This window comes from Diabrotica undecimpunctata, chromosome 4, assembly GCF_040954645.1.
Source record: "Diabrotica undecimpunctata isolate CICGRU chromosome 4, icDiaUnde3, whole genome shotgun sequence".
NCBI lineage: Eukaryota > Metazoa > Arthropoda > Insecta > Coleoptera > Chrysomelidae > Diabrotica > Diabrotica undecimpunctata.
The window spans coordinates 71,795,166-71,814,909 of record NC_092806.1 but is presented as its reverse complement, the minus strand read 5'-3'; the positions used below and the strand labels follow the sequence as shown (position 1 = coordinate 71,814,909).

The 19,744-nt window shown below is 29.7% G+C and overlaps 1 protein-coding gene across 1 annotated transcript in view; it reads left to right on the top strand.

Moving 5' to 3' along the window:
* LOC140439663 (uncharacterized) overlaps positions 1 to 19,744 on the top strand; it is a 336,018-nt gene that overhangs the window by 66,342 nt on the left and 249,932 nt on the right. The gene's annotated exons all lie outside the window — the stretch shown is intronic.

Sequence of the window (19,744 nt, the reverse complement as noted above, 5' to 3'; positions counted from 1 at the left end):
CTCATTATTTAGCCCCTAAAAACTCTAAATCCAAAAGAGCGGACAGCTGGGTTGGTACAGAGAGCCATAAAACGGGGTCAAATGTACCACTTGCCTGCGCATTTTAGGTCTTGGTAACAATTTTCAAACTGATTTTATTATGATTTTTTTATACCGATTGATTTGAAAATTTGTATGCTCACTTCTGTTACTATTCTGAAAAGCGTCAAGTAGAGTTTTCCTCAAAATTTTCCAAAAAAATTTCCGTAAATGAAAATTTTCGTAATTTTTTGAGGTAAAATCTAATTTGTAGAATCCTGTCGATTTTCTGTCAGTTTTACCATGATTTTTTTCCAAAAATTTTCAAACGATTTTTCCGATAAGAAAAAAAAATTAGAAAAACTTTAAAAATTTCGTTATTTTTCTCACTCTCATTGATGTCATCACATTCATCATCTTCGTCACTTTCACTTTCAATAATATCACATTCATTATCTGCTTCATTTTCAATCATGAACTATTTCTCGAACTGATTCTGGCATCTGAGGTCCACTAAACCATTTGAATTTATATGTTTCATCTTCAAACTCCCAACCATGTTCTTCAACAATCAATTCTGTTGGTACTTTTTTATGGGCATTTGTCCAAATATTTGAAATATAATGCGCTCGCAGTAGATGTTGGTGTAATTCATCTTGACATGGTGGTAAGCTTGAAGCATCGAAATTTTTTAGTTTTTTTTTAAAAGGCTCGTTCACATCATGCAACTTATACTGCCGGTTAAATAGTGAAAATCTGACATCGTTTACTTTTCTTTTTGGAATTGTTCTCGTCAGTCCTGTTCCATATAAGTAACATATGAAAGTTTCTAAGGTTTCAAAAACTTCATTACAATCGAAGTCAGTTTCACCAAGTTGGATAAAAGCATCTTCATACTTATTACATTTAGCGCATGCGTCTAGAATTACTGATCTAAATGGAACGCGCATCATTATTATTTCAATATTTTAAAATAATAAAGATGCAAAATTAATGTCCAAACAGAATTTGTAAAATTATAATTAACTAATGAAAAAAAAATTTAATCAATTTGAAAGTTAAAAAAAATATTGAAAATATCTACAAAGTAAATTTCAAAACTTAAAAAATTGATAATTCCACTATTAAATTGATTTTTATTAATAATTATTTGTAAAATGTTAAAGGAACTCTACAAATTGAATTTTACCTATTGATAAATAGAAATAATATATTTTGTATTTGATTATTAATGTAATAATAAATCAAATTTTTCTTATATCTGAACAACCATTATTTATGCAATATAAATTTAAAAACCTTTTTATTGTAATAAAAAATAAGTAAAATTACTATTTGTTATAACAAAAATATTTAATAGTTAACATTATAAAATTACTTACATTTATTCAATTAAAAATTAATTCGTAAAATATTTATATTTAAGAAAAAAATGTGATTTGTAAAGTAAATATGACTTTAGTTTGAAAAAAAAACATTATTATAATATCATTTTAAAACTACAAAATATTCTATAAAAGATTCAGACGATGACGTAGAGTTTTATCAAATGTTTTAGAAAAGTTTTTCTAAATTTTTTTTTTATCGGAAAAATCGTTTGAAAATTTTTGGAAAAAATCATGGTATAACTTACAGAAAATCGAAAGGATTCTACAAATTAGATTTTACCTCAAAAAATTACAAAAATTTTCATTTACGGAAATTTTTTTTTGAAAATTTTGAGGAAAACTCTACTTGGCGCTTCTCAGAATAGTAACAGAAGTGAGCATACAAATTTTCAAATCAATCGGTATAAAAATATCATAATAAAATCAGTTTGAAACTTGTTACCCAGACCTAAAATGCGCAGGCAAGTGGTACATTTGACCCCGTTTTATGGCTCTCTGTACCAACCCAGCTGTCCGCCCTTTTGGATTTAAAGTTTTTAGGGGCTAAATAATGAGCCATGAAAATGGCGGACATATTACTTATCGTTAATTTTTCCCCAAAAAATTGCAATTTCACCCCTGTCCGCCACCCCTTATGTATCCACTCTTGCGTCCGCCCTTTGGGATTTCGTCTAGTTATAACAAGATCTTACTCTGGGCAAATTTTCAGCCATATTATCGATCGTTAATTTTTCCGAAAAAAATGACAACTTCATCCCTGTATAGCCACCCCCTGTATCACGAGGGGCGTCCGCCTGTAAGGCAAAGTCTTAACCCAGTTACAATAAATATATTTCAATAGAGAAATGTCATATTACTGATCAGTTCAAAATTTCGGCTCTATCTCTTGGACTATAAGGAAGCGATAAGTGGTTTGACAGCATAATAACTGCTTGTGTAGTCTAGTTTTCACAGTGATTCTAGGCAACCTATTTGGGTGGAGCTTCGACTTGTTCTTGAATGAGTTCAGAATCCAGCAGCCCGCTGAAAAGTATTAAATTTTTATAATATAATTATTTGACAACCTTTTGTTGGCCAACCACCTAGAGCGGAGTTGAGCCGAAATGCATTGATTTCGTATGTTCCGTTTTAAATTCGTTCAATCTGTATAACCAAGAATACATGCTCATAGGCAATAAGAACTTAAACAGTTAAAAATTATCCACATGCAGTTTATCATCAAAATGAAACAACTCTAATTAAAACAATAGAATCAAGTTTTAAATGTGCATTCTTAATTTATATAGTCATTTATACATTAATATTTACAAATGGAAATTAATAAATAAACACTTTCATTTTTTATGATTATTCTCCTGTTTTTAATTATAGAAGTCTCCAACAAAATTTACTTTTCTCAGCTATGCTTTTCTTCCTACTAAAGGATAAATTTTTTGTACTAATAATTTTTCTTTTCTTAATATACTTGTTTTTGACCTAGAACTAAATTGTTTACGTATTTTTATTTTATCTGTACTAATATTCAGCATTTAAGAATATTTCTGGTAAAGTTTCTATTTAAAATTCCTTTTACTGCAAACGATCGTTAAACCTTTCACATTCTAATCACTTGTCTGAATCTTAATCTTACCGATTCTATCAAACATAGAGATTACAGTTTTGTCGTGGATAAGCCGACGTAGAATTATTAAAATATCATATAGAACGGGGACGCTTTGCTCACTGGATTAGTGCTATATTTCATTTTCTAACTTTAATGGAAAGCTACAGGTTGATAAGCTTCGCTAAAAGTTTTATTAAGTATCTTTTGAGTTTTTTCGTCGTAATAAGTTTTCTTTTGTGATAATTATTTAAAATAGCAGTAAGGTTGAAACGATGAAATTGTTTTTAAACAAGGTTAGGGCCTAAGTCTGTTTTAATTCCGTAGTTTTATTTTGTGCGAAAGTTTAAGCAATCAATATTCAATTACAAGTTTTTGTGCCGCAGACTACTAGTAGTAAGTTTTATGCAAGATTATGAAATATTTTTTACAATTTAAATTTAGCTATAAAAATATAATATTAAATAAAAAAGATATAAAAAACACTTTAATTTGTTTCGGAACATTTCGTTTATACCATATTAACGTGTCCTGGGTATTTTACTATGGCCAATGTCCAAAAAAAAAACAAATTAATCCGCTTAGATCTTCTGCAATGACCATGTCCAATTAACCTAGTCCCACGGTTCGTAGACTTACTACGTTGTTGCCTCTTCCGACTGAAGTGGGGATGCTTGAGTTACGTCACCAGAGTACCAAGAATACAAAACCCATTTATTATCACAGTTTGTTCGTGGTAATTATCTTTCAGTTTATTATTTGCTTTATTATTTATCGTTTCTTAAATATCTCAGTTTACTTTATATTTTTGTATTTGAAATTTTGGTGTTGTTTTCTATAAAAAATTATTTTGAGTTATCGAAGAAACGTTATTTATTGTAGTTGTACATCGTACCTATTGTCTTCGTATCTTTTTATAAGGTAGGTTAAAACTTTAAAATTTCATTGTGTATTAACGTAATAATAATGTTGATGAAATTTTAGAATGCCACGCACAGGTTGTAGTGTGTAGGAAAGATATTAAAAAAATGGAAAAAATATTTATGTAATTCGGTAATTCATTCAATAGTTAATCCAGTATTGATGGAAATTCAGTATACGCGACAAATTTTCAGTGTAAAATGGAGATTGAAGTCCTAGATTTACGTGAATCCTGAATTAACATTGGATAAACTTTAACAACCGGTTCTGAATAATTTTAAGTACCAAACTGCCTACATATCATCAGTTTTCCATAATTAGGTATTATAATCCACTAGACATCTTTATTTCAAAACTATCTTTACTATTTTCCACACATCAAAGACATAAAAACGACGATTAACAATGTTACGATTCAAATTACTGTACTCTCGTGATTTTGGGCTTAATGTTCATTGGTTAGTCGGAAGAGGCAACCGTAGTAAGTCTACGAACCGTGCCCTAGTCCATGAAGAAAAAAGCTGAAAAAATCTTACACAGATATTTGAAAGTCATAAAAGGTATATAATGGGTAGCTGAAAGATCCGTGAAGATATACAGCTGATTTTGTTTTGTTTTTTGTTTTTTCAACAATCTTAAAAAAAGAAAAACATAGTTTTTTGCTTATAAAAAAGTCGTTTATACATTCTGGAGGAACATTTTTTAAATAAAAGTTATAGATCATAAGAAGTTTTTATTTTCATAATTTTCAAAATAAAATACATAAACAATTGACCGAGATAATTATAAAAAACACTTATTTTTCTAGTAATTTATATGTGTTAATAACTTTGTTTTTTGAATAACCACATGTACTTAAAATTATAGCAAATAATAAATTATTAAAGTATCTTAAATCTCAAACAACTTTACCAAATAGTTTATAAGTTATTTAATTTGTTTATCCCGGAGAGCAATTATTTAAACAACGTTGCTGACCCAAACAGCCACTCTAGTCATTTTATAAATTGCAATTGATTTTTAAGGCTTTATTTATGTTTTAATAAAAGAAGTTTTTATTAAGTTATTTATTTAAAGTTTAAAACTGTTTAAAGAAAAGGCTAAGTTATCAGCTTCTAAACATTTATAATAACTTTGATATTTTTTATATCATATGGTTGTAAGTAGGCTCAATGAAAAGCTGGTGAAAAAGCACACTTAAAAAAAAACAAAACCTACTATGGCCAATAATAAAAATCTAGTTGGGATATTGCAGCGGACAGTTCTCCACTCCAATTTTCAGTGACGATCTTTTACAGAAGTAGCTTCATTTTAACTAGTTTTAACATTTTATTTCTTCACTGAGTATGCCATCTATCAGTTGGATCATAAAATTAGATCTTTTTTTTTTTCAATTTGTTTAAGTTTTACCTCTTACAGTTAATAAACAATGGGAATATGGTTTTAAAATAATGCTATCAGGTTTCCTATTGATCATAGAAGGTTCCGTTTTTTTTTAAGTGTATTTTTTTCCCAGCTTTTCATTAAGCCTACATACAAGTGTATAACATAAAAATGTCAAAGTTATTGTAAATGTTTATAGGCTAAACAGCCATGCCCTTTTAAAACTATTTTAAAAACAAATTTAATAAAAAATTTTTTTTATTTTTTTAATATACTTTAAAAACGAACCCTCAGAGAATTAATTGCGATTTACAAAATACCTCTGAGTGACTGTTTGGGCAAGCATTGTTATGCTTTTATAAATGCTCTCTGAGATAAACAAATTGAATAATTTATAAGCTATTTGGTCGATTTGTTTAAAATTTAGCACACTTTAATAACTCAATAACTGCCACAATTTTCAATAATTATATTATTTCTTATTATGCAAACAACAAAGTTATTACTAGACTTCGGCAAATATGCAAATAAAAATGTAGAAAATATGCGCATAAATATGCACGTGTTTACCCGAAAATATGCAAATATTTTACAAAATATGCATACAAATAAATAAAAAAATCGTAAAATAGTAACAATTTTATTTAAAAAAAAAGTGTACATAACTAAATATTTCCTACTATTCATTAAGATTTACATTTATTTTAAGTAACTACATCATTTTTAAGTATGAATAAACTTATTTAGAATTATGGTAACAATAAATGACCAAGTGGTGTTCAAAATTTTCTAACAAAAACTTGTGGCTTCTGTCTGAGTACATATAAAACTTCGTTCAACATCAACTGATGTAACGGGAGCATTTTTCAAACTAACCAAAACATTTGGTTCTAAATTAATTGTTTCCGAAATATTTCCAGCTAGAACACTAACTACTTCAGAAAGAATATGGTAACCTTTATTTTTTTCCATAGTAGCTTCAAATTTTTTTAAAATATCTTTTCCAATATTACCTCTAACGTTCCGACAACATGACGCAAATTCTTTTATTAATGCTGTACTTTCGAACAATGACAGTTTTGGTGATTCTGAGTAATTGTTTTTTGAACAAAACTAAAATTTGATTTTATAAATGAAAGTTCTTGTTGAAGAAAGTTACTCTAAAAAGTTTGTTTAAAATCCAAAAGAGATTGGGAACTTTCATCTGTTAACGTATCAATTATGTTCTTTATTTTAACAAAATGATCTGCATAAAAATTATCTGCTTCTAACCATGTTCCCCATCGCGTTAAAATAGGTTGTAGTGGAAGAGGAATGTTAGCTAGCATTTCTTTATAAAGTTGAATTCTTATAGGAGATTTAAGAAATACTTTTTTGACACTGGATATTATGGTATTTACAAGAGGAAACTTTTTTCGTATTTCCTCTGCAACTCTATTTAATCCATGCGCTACACAAGTAACATGTATTAAATCTGGGAAAATTATTTTTAAATTTTGTCCTGCTTTCACCATATAAGGAGCAGCATCCGATAAAATAAGCAGTAATTTATTAGAAGGAATAGTTGTCGGAAGAAAAAAAGTTGCTAATGTTTATTGTATAAAACGCGAAATTGTTAAAGCATTTGTTTTCTCAAGTTGCTGGCATGAAATAAGATGAGATTTTGGTAAGGTATCTTCTTTAAGAACACCAATCAATAAATGAGCAATATACTTTCCTGAGGAATCAGTGGTTTCGTCTACAGATATGTAAAAATAATTATCTGCAATTTCTTCCTTAATATTAATTAACACCCACGAGTATAGCCCGTTCACATTATTTCTTCTTAGAGACCGATCACTTGGAACATTAAGTTTGCAATATTTTTTTAGAAACGAACTAAAATTTACATTTGCTAATTTTAAAAGCGGTATGTGTGCAGACACTAATGCGCGACACAAGTCTTCATTAAAAGTTTCTTGCTCATCTAATTTTTTTGAAGTAGATTGGAAACATTTAGCCATTGAAGTTTGATGTTTTCCTCCTATTTTTCCTTTTTTTGCAATGTGTGAAGCAGTTCTCACATGTTGGTCTATCTGAAATTTCTTCTCACATGCTATCTATAAATAAAAATAAAAACCTTTATTTTAACCCAACCTTTAAAATATAAAAATATACAAGGTGTTTTTGGTTAATCAAATAACTGGTTTGGAAAAAAAAACACTCGCTAAGTGTTTTAAATGCAGTATTAATCAACAAATTAGTTTTTGTTACTAACCATTAGTACATCATATAACTTATTTTAAAATTCAACAAAAGTTTTTTTTTGTTAATTCTTTATTTAATTCTTAATCTTTTTTTAATTTTTTCTCACTAACGGAAGCTATTTTTCATTTAAAAACAACCTACGAGTACTAAATTTCAAGTAAATACGTTTATTGGTTTTAAAGTTATTGTTGTTATTAACTAAAAGAATTTAATTTTTTTTAATTTTAACACCCTGTATCTCGAAAAGTAAATAAGTTTGACCCCTCATTACCTATATCGTTTTGTTCAATTTTTCGAGAAGTATCTACAGTCAAACGTTGTAAGTGTCATTTGGAAACACCCTGTATGTATGAAATATTAGATATTTAATAGAAAATATTAGATACTTACAATTTTGCCACAGACTGAACAGTAGATTTTTCCCATATCCATAGACAGCTCTTTATAAGGTTTAATCCAAGTTGAAGCACTGGTTGTTTTAGGCATTATAAAATCACAATCTTCCTTTTTGTTACGCACAACGAGTGTTTACGCTTTGAATATCAAAACAAAAATGATTTACAAATCTGAGCATTAAATTAGAAATGTTTAGGTACCTAATTCAATAAACTGGGAGATTTTGGAAAATCCCTAAATTAGGAACAAAACTATTAGCCGTTTACCTGCTGTTAAGATACAATAAATTGTAGATAGATTTGGGGATTAGATCATAAAATGCAAATGAGCGAACCCTTAGCGATTATCCAATAACTGAATGCCTCAGTGACCGAGACTTTCTAAGAATGTTGAGGGCTACTTAAATTGATCTTCTTTGAAATTGTAAATGTTTTGTACCTGTAGAGATTACGTACTTAGATCATTTCTTGATTAAAATGACTACAAAATTTTATACAAGAATTGAAATAAATTGGTATGTTTAAAAATTTTCAAATACAGTATAAAAATCTGAACTTTTATGCACTTTATGCAAACTTTTATACAAATATGCCAAAATATGAAATATCTGCATAAAATAGGCACAATATGCAAAATATGCAATATGCATATTTGCCGAAGTCTAGTTATTACCATCTAAAATGACTATAACATCTAAACATCTAACATCTAAATCAACGTATAACATACGTTGCCATGTTACCAATTCCAACGGTAACTTAAACATCCTAATTTATAATCACCATTTGAACCATTTTTCTCTAAAATGTATAAGAAACGTTTATAAATTGTAGTTTACGCAAAAACTATTTTTTTTTTATTTTTTTTTATTGTTTAATAAAAAAAAAGCAAAATTAGCAGAACTTCTTCACATAATTGTCACCAGCTACCCCTCTATACTGTTAAATGCCTGTATAATATTTTTTCAGCTTCTTTTCTTGAGTGGAGTAGTCTAATATGAAAAACTGTAAAAAAATTACGTAAAAATCTTCAGATATTTGAAGATTCTAAAGGCTATATGAAAGGTAGCTGGTTACAAATCCGTAAAGACATACAGCTTGTTTTGCTTTGTTTTTTTTTAACTTAAAAAGTGAAAAAAATATTTTTTGCCTATAAAACGTATAGACCATAAAAAGTTATTTATATTGTAGTCTAATATGAAAAACTGTAAAAAAATTACGTACAAATCTTCAGATATTTGAAGATTCTAAAGGCTATATGAAAGGTAGCTGGTTAAAAATCCGTAAAGACATACAGCTTGTTTTGCTTTGTTTTTTTTTTTTAACTTAAAAAGTGTAAAAAATATTTTTTGCCTATAAAACGTATAGACCATAAAAAGTTATTTATATTTTGAGATTATCCGATTTAAAATACATAAACAACTGACCGAAATAATTGTAAAAAAAACAATATTTTTGCAGTAATTTGTAAATGGTAATAACTTTGCCATGTTATATGGCAACGTATAACATACGTTGCCATGTTACCAATTCCAACGGTAACTTAAACATCCTAATTTATAATCACATATAATGTAACATAATATCTATAAATTAATAACATTTAAATGGTTTTCACCCATATATTTTAGTGGCTCATAGCATGTATAATTTATTACACTGATGATGGAATTTACATTCCGAAAACGTTCTGTAATGTATTTGTGATATAGCCCGTTTGGGTATTTTATTGTATACTTTTACTTTGACCAAGTTTGACCTTTTACCAAGTATTTAGAATAAAAATTTTTATAATTGAAATTAAGCACAATTGTATGACTCAATAACTGTCACAATTTTAAGTAGCTATATAACATGATATTATGCAAAGAATCAAGTTATAATATTTATAAATCACTGCAATCATGGTGAATTCTTTATGTATTTTAATTTAGAAACTATTAAATTGAAGAACGTTTTAAAATCTACAATTTTTATTTAAACTATTTTTTTTTAATTGCATCATAAACGTTTTATACTCAAAAAATGACTTTTTAAAATTGTTTAAAACAAAAACTAAGCAAAATCAGCTGTAGGTCTTCACGGATTTTTTCGTCAGCTGCCTCTCATAAACCTTTTAGAACCCTAAAATATCTGTTGGTCAGTTGGTTTGTGTCGTTTTAACTGACAAGAACCACGTGTTCAAGTCGAGCAAAGAAACATGTTCCTCTTTAAGTATTAAATTTTTATCCAATGTCATCGACCTAGAATCACCTTAAAATTTAAATTTGAAACAATGTAAAACCATATATTAATGTCACAGCTACAAGTTTAGTGTTAGCTTCAATTACAAAGAAGGTACTGTTCCAATATTTCGTTGGTGGTCATCAACATCATCAGGATATGCTACAATTTAGTTACATGAAAAATTACAGCCTTTTAATATGATCATATTTACAATCCGCGGATAATGTCATACTGCACACTGGTCATTTTAAAAAATTACAAACAAATATGGTACAAAAACAAAGACAAAAATTTGCTATTGTAAATGCATAGACTATTTTCCTCTGTAATGATTTACACGAATCGAATACAAATCAGAAGGTGGGTTTGCTGTACATGATCAATTTATAAACAATATCAGATATGCAGACTATACAGTGTTGCTGGCAGATAGTGCGCAGGGGCTTCATAGGATGATGCATAAAGTTGTAGAAACAGTTAACAAATATGGCCTAAAACTAAATTACATGAAGACAAAAATAATGATCATTAGTAAGAACACCAATATAAACGCCTAAATTACAGGCGATAAAACGTTAGAAAGAGTCGAAAAAATATGCTATTTAGGCGGCAATATTAAGGAACTCTACCTGTACTTCTGGACCTATTTAATGAAGTATATAAAACTGGAAAAATCCCACAGGAATGGTTAATGTCCACCTTTGTAGCAATACCAAAAACAGTATATGCCAAAGATTGTTCAGACTATAGGACAATATCACTAATAAGCCATACCCTCAAAAAATTTCTAAAGGTGATTCATGGAAGATTATATAGAAAACTAGAAGATGATATGGATGATACTCAGTTTGGGTTCCGCAAGGGACTGGACACGAGAGAGGCATTGTTTGCTTTTAATGTCCTCTCTCAAAGATGCTTAGATATGAACCTAGATATTTATTCCTGTTTTATCGACTTCGAGAAGGCATTCGACAGGGTCCGACATGAAAAACTAATAGAAATACTGAGAAACAAAGATATAGACAGACGAGACTTACGAATCATTATCAATCTGTATTGGAATCAAAAGACCAATATAAAGATAGAAGAACAAAAGTCCGAAAATATAGATATAAAGAGAGGAGTAAGACAGGGCTGTGTTCTGTCACCATTACTGTTTAACGTGTACAGTGAAGCCATATTCCAGGAAGCGATAGCGGATGTGGGTGATGGAATCTCTGTAAACGGAAGAATAGTAAATAACATAAGATTCGCTGATGACACCGTTATAATGGCAGACACCCTGGAATCGCTACAAGAATTGGTAAATAGAATTAACGATTATTGCATTAGATACGGACTAAAAATAAATAAGAGAAAAACTAAATTTATGGTTGTCTCAAAAACGCAACATGGAAATGAAAGATTAATGATAGGGCAAACCCAAATAGAAAAAGTAGAGACATATAAATATCTGGCAACCTAGGTTGATGACAAAAATGACCAAAGCAGACAAATCAAAGTCCGAATTGAAACTGCAAGGCAAGCATTTGTGAAAATGAAGACAATGCTTACCAACAGAGACCTTCAGTTGCATCTCAGATTGAGGGTTCTAAGATGTTACATATTTTCTATCTTACTATACGGAATGGAAGCTTGGACATTGAAGAAACAACACATAAGGAAAATAGAAGCGTTCGAAATGTGGTGTTACAGAAGAATATTAAAAATTCAGTGGGTTCAAAGGATTACCAATGCTGAGGTACTACGACGTCTAAATAAGGAGTTACAAATTATGAACAGCATAAAAAGAAGAAAACTAGAATATTTGGGTCACATAACCAGAGGAGAAAAATATGAGCTGCTGAGAATTATTAGGCAAGGAAGGATCCAAGGAAGAAGAAGCATAGGAAGAAGACGCATCTCCTGGCTGAAGAACCTTGGAGAATGGTTTAAATGTAGTTCACTACAACTTTTCAGAGCAGCAGCCAACAAAGTGACCATAGCCGTTATGATATCCAACCTCCGATAGGAGATGGAACTTTAAGAAGAAGAATTAAGGAACTTCTCTGCAACTTATCTTTAAGTATCAATATATGCATAAAAATTGTTAAATTTTACGTCTTTAGTGACGTCCACTATGGAGTAGAAAGTTCAAGCCCTACAGAAGATGCCATAAAATGATTAGAGGCATTTGAAATGTGGTGCTACCGACGTATGTTGAGGGTCTCATATATACACCACACAAGTAATATACCTAACTCTTCTCAAGAGGCTAAGAAAAGACAAAGAACTTATTAACACCGTAAAGAATAGAAAATTGGCTTACTTTGGCTACATCATGCGTAATAATAAATATCGATTTTTATAGTTGATTCTACAAGGCAAGATTGAGGGTAAGAGAGGCCCTGGACGTAGGCGTATATCCTATTGGGAAGTGGACTGTTGTAACATCAACTGATCTGTTTCGAGCTGCTATGAATACAATAAGATGGGTCAATAATGTGGTCGTCAACATCTCTAGAAGATAGGCACATTTAGAAGAAAAATAATTTACATTTTCTTTAATAACTATGAATAATCTCAACCACATGTTTAGTTTATTGGCGTTTGAAGGATATAACCTTTAAACAAATCTTTATTTTTCAGTATAGGCCAAGAAGAAGGTTTTTGTGGCTATATCATTGTCTTAATGTTTTAGCTCACCTGGTAAGTCCTTTATTGAGCTCTATTAAAGTTGTTTTAACACAAGGTGACAATTTTAATTAAAAAATAAAATGGATTTATCGCCATATAAACTTTGAACATAAGGTGAAAGACTCAATTTTAATTGATTGTTAAAAGTTTTTTTTGTTGATATTATGAAACATTAACAAATTTAATTTTATTGTCTTATATTCCCAAAAGTCTATTATAAATTATGTGATAGTATGGTAAGTGACTTTAATATAGTCTAAGTAAAGTATAAAGAGTTCTTAAATTTCATATGTTGTTTGTCAACTGTTAGAAGACAAGAATAAATTTAACTAAAATGATTTAAATCTGTCTTTTTCGTCATATTGTTTTCTGTTTGTGCTATGAAAGTCATCTCTAGGAATAGTCTTTTTTGTAATAAATTTCTCTTTCTAGAATTTTAACGCATTTGTAATCCATACAGTGTCCTTCGTTTACTATATGTAGTGCTAATGAGCAACGTCATGATGTAATCTACTTTAACTCTTGTGTGGTGTAATACGATTTGATTACATCAAAACCCTGTTTTGATGTCATTTTTGGTTACAAACTTATGGCGGTAAGTTTAACAAAAATAACTCAGCATTGGTAAAATCGTTCACAAATTCGACGCAAAGTTATAGAAGAGTTCAAATATTGACTTCCGGTTTTACTTTCTGTCATATTGGGTGAAAACTCAAAACTTACAAAGTCCAATTACTTGTTATCATCGTTTATTTATGTTTTTAACAATTTACAATTTTGCTTTCACCCATTATAAACTAGGGCATACTTTCATTTGCTATATACTTTTGATACTATTTTCCACCAAATATTTTGCTTCCGTCTGTTACCATTTGCAGTATATTGCATATTCATGAAAATGAAAATAATTACACTTAATAGGCAAAATTTGTATTTGGTATCCCTTCTGATATCATGATTTGTATTGACATAATATCCGATTATGTATTAGTCTTGATATCAACTACAGCTTTTAATAGAACAGGTGTTAAAGTATTGGCAAGTAATACACCAACAAGTTATTTGTTCCATTACTTCTTGAAATTGCTTTATATATACACATTAAACTTTAATTAAAGGCATTCATCTTTGACTAACATGCAGCTTAACTAATCCCTTTGTGAAATACAGCATATAGAATGTGCTTCCTAATCGATTAATTTTCCACATCTACTAATCGTCTAATAACACAACTTTGGCGCAATTTATACAGAACAAAGATGATAATTTATATAATTATTAATAAATATTATATACAAGAGGTTTACTTAGACCGAATCTATATTAATAAAACTGAATCGCCGAAATGTCTGTACGGGCATCACTTCAGAACGACTGCACCAAATTAGATAATTCTTTTTTTTGTTGTGTTTTTTATTATCAGGTAATAGATAATTTTTAAAAAATTGTACGAAAATACCTTAAAAATAGTTTTTCTGTAATTTTAAATCGCAATATAACCTATAAACGGCGCCATATTATAACTAACAAAGGAAGCTATAATTCACAAAATAAATCGAGAGTTATTGAAGACGTGTTTTATGTCCTCCTTTATTAAGATTGTCTTTATTTTGATATATACGCATACGCAGTTTTGCGCCCTTTATTGCCATTCTCAATTAGTTAATCTTCATGATTATTGTTTTACGTTATACCGTTAATATTCATAAGTAACAACTCTATTTCTTCATCATTTGCGCCAGCTATATCTAATGATTCTTCCCTTTGTAATATGAGGGTTCTTTCCTTTGTAAGTTATATATTTTAGGTTCTTTAAATGAAAATTTGACAAAATTTAACATTTTAACTTTCTCATCGATCTTATCTTAATTTTTAATCTAGGATTAGGTATATAAGTAACAAATAGAATCTTATAGACATTTAATAGTTATTTTTATATTATACAAAAATATTTATTGTCATTTGCCAAAATAAAAGATTTTTTTCTTATGGTAGGAATATCTCTCTTTTGGATATGAAGTATTTTGTTCTTTATTAAAGGATAATGTAATTAAGAAGGCTGTGACCTTACGGTTTCAATAACTTTGTAATGACAGTATTTATGTGTGTCTCCATATTCTGTTCTAAGCGTTTTTCTATTGTTTGTTTTACAAAACACATTGTCTATAGAAGAACGATCAGCACGAAAGCCATTCTGATTTTCAGTGTCTTCCTACCAATCTTTAATTTGGCTTTTAATTATTTTTTCGTACATTTTACAGATTAAGTTAATTACACTAAACTCTCGGTAGTACTTGCAATCCTTTCTGTTGCCTTAATTTTTGTATATATTGCTTATATATGCAGTTTTATATTTGGGGGGTAGCTTTTCAACTGCTAAGAATAAATTTTAAGGTATAAGCCAAGAGCTAAAATTGTTTGTTACAGCGCTATTTGTTCAGTTATTCTGTGGGTACTCCCCCAGTGCTGGAGTGTTCCCATTTTTCATAACGTTTACGACAGTTTTTCTGTTATTTTAAATCTCAATATAACCTATAAACGGCGCCATATTATAACTAACAAAGGACGCTATAATTAACAAAATAAATCGAGAGTTATTGAAGACGTGTTTTATGTCATCCTTTATTAAGATCGTCTTTATTTTGATATATACACATACGCAGTTTTGCGTCCTTTATTGCCATTCTCAATTAGTTGATCTTCATGATTATTGTTTTACGTTATACCGTTAATATTCATAAGTAATAATTCTATTTCTTCATCATTTGCGCCAGCTATATCTAATGGTTCTTCCCTTTGTAATATGAGGGTTCTTTCCTTTGTAAGTTATGTATTTTAGGTTCTTTAAATGAAAATTTAATTAAATTTAACATTTTAACCTTCTTAATGATCTTATCGTAAATTTGAATCTAGGATTAGGTATATAAGTAATAAATAGAATCTTATAGACATTTAAAAGTTATTTTTATATTATACAAAAATATTTATTGTTATTTGCCAAAATAAAAGATTTTTTTCTTATGGTAGGAATATATCTCTTTTGGATATGAAGTATTTTGTACTTTATTTAAGGATCCTGTAATTAAGAAGGCAGTGACCTTACGGTGTCAATAACTTTGTAACGTCAGTATTTATGTATGTCCCCATATTCTGTTCTAAGCGTTTTTCTATTGTTTGTTTTACAAAACACATTGTCTATAGAAAAACGATCAGCACGAAAGCCGTTCTGATTTTCAGTTTCTTTCCACCAATCTTTAATTCGGCTTTTAATTATCTTTTCGTACATTTTATAGATTAAGTTAATTACACTAAGCCCCCGGTAGTACTTGAAATCCTTTCAGTTGCCTTAGTTTTTGTATAGATTGCTTATATATGCAGTTTTATATTTGGGGGGTAGCTTTTCAACTCCTAAGAATAAATTTTAAGGTATAAGCCAAGAGCTAAAATTATTTGTTACAGCGCTATTTATTCAGTTATCCTGTGGGTACTCTCCCAGTGCTGGAGTGTTTCCATTTTTCATAAAGTTTATATAGTGTTTTTTAAATTCTTTTAGTATCATTTCAGTTTATTTACGGTACAAAATATCATATTTTTGTAGCCAAGATCTTGGAATTCTGCTCGATCTTCTATCAGTATTTGTTTATAATATTCGACCAATAATTTGGGGGATATTAGAGTTAATCTAATGCGTTCCTTTCTATCTGTTCTACTATATCTAATTGTTTTTCAGGCTTCTTTACTTTTTGCAGTAGGTACCAATAAAATTTTCTACGTTATCGCAGGCTTTATTCCACATCTCATTTTTGGTTTTGTTTACTTATTTTTTTACTTTTTTGTTTTAACTGTTGTATTGTTGCAGATCATAAAGGTCCCTTAGTGCTAGCCATTCATTATACATATCCTTCTTCCCGACAAGACCTTTATTGTCTTTATTCTACCATTCGGTTTAAAGCTTTATACTATCAACTTCTCCATTAGCTTTTACTGCAACTTCGTCATGAGATTTTATGATTTCGTTGTATGTATTCATTGGTGAGGAGTAACAAACATTGTGTAATTCGGTACAGAAACTAGGTAGACATATTTTCAAAACTTTGTAAATTATATCTCTGATCAAATATCTTGAAGTATCATGAAACTTTCATTTTTGATTTTGTCGTTGCTTTCCTTAAATGTAAGTAGTACTGACGCTTTAAGTAAATGGTGATAAAATTTACGCTCTGCTTCTCGCTGGATTCTAACGTTATCAACCTTTATTGTGGAGTTTTCCTTGCATATACAGTAATCGATTAATAATTTAAAATTTTTCGTTGGTGAATTTATTTAATTTATAAATATCCTTGTGCTGATATGTAGTATCCATTTATTATGTTTAAATTCATATGTTCGCAGAAACTTGTGAATGTTTCACAGTTTTTATTTATTTTTGCTTCTCCAACTAGACCAACCACATTGCTGTTTACATTTCTTCCAGTTCTAGCATTTAAGTAATCTAGTACAATATTTTCCTTTCTACTTCCAATACTCTCTACCAAGTCCCTCAATTCGTCGTGAAATTTATGCTTTACCTCGCCCTTTTCATCTTCATGAAGTAAATATGCACCCACTACCACCAAGTTACGTCCTTTTAACTTTTACTAGCCTTTTATTTATTTGTTTCTAGTTCTTAATAATCAATCAATCAATCAATAATGCCTTTTTATTTCTCATTAAAAAAAATACAATACAATGTTCTCTTTTAGCGACATTTGTTCTCCTTGGCACATGCCATCAGGAGGGTTGGCAAACAAATATTATTCTCTAATATACACAAAATTACACTATGGCTCATTCTATCTAACAAGGTCATTCAAGTTAAAAAAAATTAATTTAATAAATATTCGTATAAATGTTATAGTAATAAACTAAATGTGTATATCCTACTGACTAAGACTTTTCACTAGACTAAACAATAATAACAATGTATAATAGTGAGGAATAGCTTACATTTGAAATGATTGAATTTGTCTCTTGGGGGAATGAGGGAGTGAAAGCTGTTTCTATAATAATAATAATAACAATAATAATAACAAGATAGTCAAGATAGACAAGACCCATAAAAAGATAATAGTTAGACGCAAACAAATTATTAATGCTAATTTTAATATTTTCATCCTGTTGAACTAACACCATGCTAATAGATTTAGCAATTAAATAGGCTCACTAACTCATACCTATACGGCCATGACTCCCCACAATAACCGGCTAGCTCAGCCTGTCCCTGTCTAATAATAGTAACTACTTCCACTCTACTAAGTTCATTTCTACCCAACCACTTTAACCTAATCTGTCTCGACATCGAACATTTACCCAAAAAATGTATCACATCTTCCCTTTGCATCTTAATTTGAACAGCCATCGAATGTCCCCAAATTTTTTCATTTCCAATAGATAATGCATGTTTACTCCTTCTTCTCGCAGTTCTTTGTAGTCTCCACAAAAATTTGATTCGAGTGCCCTATTCTCAGCCTGACGCTGTATCTCCTCTTTTTTTCTATGATATTCTCAATCATACTAGACCAGCTATCTCTCCATTTCCATTCACACCTTACCTTAATACCAAATTTTTCTCCTATGCTCATCCAATCTTTCCTCCAGCCACACCTTGTTCTTATCATTTCTTTCAAAAGAAATTTTGGCACTATCATTCGAATATCCTAGAATTTAACATATTTTTTATGTAAATTTATCGTAACTCTAGCAATACCTGTCTCCAAATCTAACATAAAGTTAGGACAATACTCGTATAATGTTACTTTAGCCAAACAGGGTATATCAGCCTTAGACACTAAACTACTCCAAGCCGTTTGAATCGCCACTTTTTCCAAACTCTGGCGCTTTTTTAGATGAGCTTTAAACGACAACTTGGGTGCTACTATTACTCCCAAATAATTATAGTTATTCACTACCTCTAATACTCGATCATTCAGTTTCCAAGATTTCCTAATCACACCACCTTCTCTTCTGAATACAAGAATTTTGGATTTTTCTAAATTTATTTTTAGATTTCACATCCTGAAGTATTTTTCCAGTTCATTAATCATCCGCTGTAGCACCTTCGGATTGATTGCCAATCAAACCAAATCGTCTGCATATAATAAAAGTCTTATAATCAAACCATTTATCTTCAAACCGCCTCCTAATGCTTCATGTAGGTCATTCAAAAAAACCGCAAACAGTAATGGACTTAAACGACATCTCTGTCTCACTCCTACATTACAGTCAAACCATTCAAATAGAGCTTTCCTTGACCAGATTGCCGATTTTATATTCGCGAACATACTTTTTTAAAAATTCAGCACTTTAGTAAATAATCCTTGTGACTCAACTTGTAAAAAAGGGCCCGCTGATCAACTATATCAAAAGCAGCAATAAAGTCCACAAAAAATGTATAAATATTTTTTACTCCCCATACATGTTGGATTTTTACTATATTCGTAAGATTAAAAATGTTGTCAATAGTTGAATAGCCGGTTCTATAACCTGCCTGGAATTCATTTAAAATGTTATTATTTTATACCCACAAAGTAAGTCTGGTTAAAGTCAATGCCACAATGAGTTTGGTTACTGCATGTAAGAAGCTAATATCACGATAACTTTCTGCACTTTCCATGTTTCCTTTTTTATAAAGAGGAAAAATTATTGCGTCATAAAAACCCTGAGGAAAGTCTGGTTTAACGAAAAAATTATTAATTAACAATCCCAATTACAAGCACTTTTCCGTTTTCTGAAAGAAACTTGTAGAACTCAGCAGCAATTCTATTAACTCTTGGTGCTTTATTTGGGTTTTAAAGAATCCAATGCTATTTGAAATTCTTTCATACTAACGGCCGGTCTAAATTTCATTGAGG